This window comes from Gobius niger (assembly GCF_951799975.1).
Source record: "Gobius niger genome assembly, chromosome: 17".
NCBI classification, from domain to species: Eukaryota; Metazoa; Chordata; class Actinopteri; order Gobiiformes; family Gobiidae; genus Gobius; species Gobius niger.
Window position 1 is genome coordinate 21371608 of NC_136868.1, and position 2946 is coordinate 21374553.

Consider the following 2946-nt stretch of genomic DNA (forward strand, 5'->3'; position numbering starts at 1 on the left):
AAGTGGAGTGGATGATGTGTCTTTGCTATCCTATAGTAGCTCATAGTGAAGTTACATACACTTATGCCGGGGGTTAAAAACACCTAAAAGGGTTTAAAGCATTGTATTATCAACCCTCACAACAAGGATGAGAAATAGAGGTGTGATCCTTGCACAGAAGAGGCGTCTATCCTCGCCACAATGCCCTAAACATGGCAATATTTTTTTTCATTTTAATTTATTTTAAACCTAAAAAACAATTCATGCCAAATGTGTCCATTTATCATGAACCTTGGAGATTAAAGGCAATACCGTGTTCCTTCCCCGCACCAGATCCCTCTAAAATATGAAACTGTTGTGAAATACACATAATTGAATTTGCCTTAATGTAATAACGTGCAGAATGAGCCAAAAACAAAGCCACATTGTGTTGTACTTCTGCACTTGCACACAGTCCAGAGTACACTGGAAAACAGTTCATTGTTGGAGCACGAAGAAGTCTGTTTTGGCTGAAAAATCCGAGCAGAGCTAGATGGATACATGCATGGATCACACAATAATAGATTCACACACAAAAAAATACCAGTTCTGCTCTGTTCCTGTAGCCTATGAAATTCTACAGTGGTTGGGTTTGAGAATTTATTTGTTCTAGGAAATTTGCGCTCAAGACTTAGCCCTAGACTCAACATGGATATTGGCCACTGTAGTGAGTTCTGGCCGGTCTTGACTTGGCCTCTGTGTGTGTTCACATGGGGCTTTTATGGAGGGGAACGTCTCCAGCAGCGACTCCTTATTTCTCTGCAGGCGCCCTGACCGCAGACACGGCGGGAAAGCTGTGAGGATGAGGCCATTGAACCAAATGTGGAGTCTAAATGTTAATGGAAATATATTCAAGTTTATTCAATGTAATTATTTTTGCCCAAGATTCCAGATTTTTTACACAAAAGACAACACTACGGGGGTGACCACCTGAAAGAATAGGAAAGGTTGAGCAAATTACTGTGACATGAAAGGATGGACTTGATAAAATAGAGCTTTAAATATTTACTTACCGAGTGTAATAGATGAAGGAAATGGAGAATGCAAAACATTTTTAACCCCAAAGCACATTGTGAGGGAAATCTAGCAAAATCCAGTTAGAAGCCAAAATTACTCTTAAGGAATAGAGGAATCGAGCAAGAAAGCTTAAAGCTAGATTTGTCAAATTCCAACACCACAAAGTGTAAATGTGTTTTCTCATGTGCTGGTGGAGTGATGGCTCTGTAATGATGTTATGAATGACGGTGTGTTTTCACATCAGTTTGAGGCAGACTAAACAGACACGCTGCCTGACTGCTGCGCACACACATGACGGTAAATCACTGGAGGAGGTGGGCACTACAGGACTGGACGCCTTTTACTCAAACAGCAAATGAAATAAACAGGCTATAGTTATAGCAAATTAAGTGGGGCTTCAGAGAGTGAAAAGTATTTCAACTTTAGCTTCCTGTCTTACTATGTTGTGTTGTGGTATGCAGTTCTTCTAGTACTGTTCTCCCTCTGCTGGACATGTGGTCTTAATGAAGGTTAAACAAATATCTCATGCGGGCAGAATGACAACCAGCAGAGCTTAAAGGAGCGATCCTTGATTTTTAAATTTTCTGTTTTCTTTAGTAAATGGTAAAAGCCGACATTTATCCAAAAAAATACTGGTTTTAAAGCGTTATAAACAGTAGGCATTTTTTTTACAGTGAAGTGAGTTTTCCTCTCTGAAAGTTGTGAAACCTGGTTTAAACTCAGTCCCTGTGACGAATTTTGATGTTGTAAATGAATTAGGAAAGTTTGAGATGAGTTTGGACCAGAAAATAGCAATTTGAAATTTGAGTGACCCTGTTTCTTTGTACAATCAGGTATAGCTCCTTTAAAAGAAAAGTTTGAATCTGCGAAAAAACAAAACAAAAACACAATTACTACTAAGACCGAACATTAAATGAGTCGACTCATTTGGATGAAGCCTTTTTCTGTGTATTGTTCCGCATATTACAGGTGGAATGTACAGCACTGATGTACAAAGCAATATGAAACGGGCTAAAATAGAGGGGTGCAAAGGACAGCATGTACAAAAGCTTATTTCATGATTCAAGTACCACTATACTTCAGTCCTCTGTCAAAGGCCTCTGTACATAATGTACGAGATGTGTATCCCATTGGCTTAGGTTTCCTTAATACACTATACTGTAGAAAAAATACACTTACAGTCTATAGACATGTCACACAGATAATAATTATAATAAACATGTTCTGGGAAATAAGTCAGCTCCACAGTAAACATTTAAAATACTGTGACATTTACTTACAATTCTACTGAGTCTGATAGCACAAGCACCAAAGTTTGAGTCATCTGGTCCCCTCAGAAATAATGTGGCAACATAAAAAAGTAAAAAATGCATGCCCAGATTAGCCGTTTCAAAAATACAGACAGTATTCACTGTAGGAGGTTCAACACGTCAAAGTCTTACCATCTCAGATGGTAAACATCAGCGGTGACTTGAAGACTACATGTTGTGCAAATAAGAAAAATCAAAAACACAAAAGCAACATTTTGATAAATAGAAAAATCGGTCCTATTTGTTTAAAGTTGAAATGGAGTTTGTTTTCATCATATTATCATCACAAATCACAAATCTGATTCATGACATTAACCAAACAGACTCAGGCGTCGATAAATGGACGGTGTCTCTTGGTTTCTTGACTTTGCTGATCCTTTCAAAGGCATCGAGTATCATTCTCTAGATAAGGTCACGGGTTCAAAACACTTTAAAACAAGGTTGAGTGGTTCTCCATCTGCAGGCGTCCTCTTCAGCTGACTCAAGTGCCCTCGTTTCCATCGGGGCAGGAATCACAGCTGCAGGTCCAAACAACACTATAATGTGAAGAGTCCAGTTGTTTATTATCAAATCAACTCAGCTCTGTCGGCGAAAATAGCCA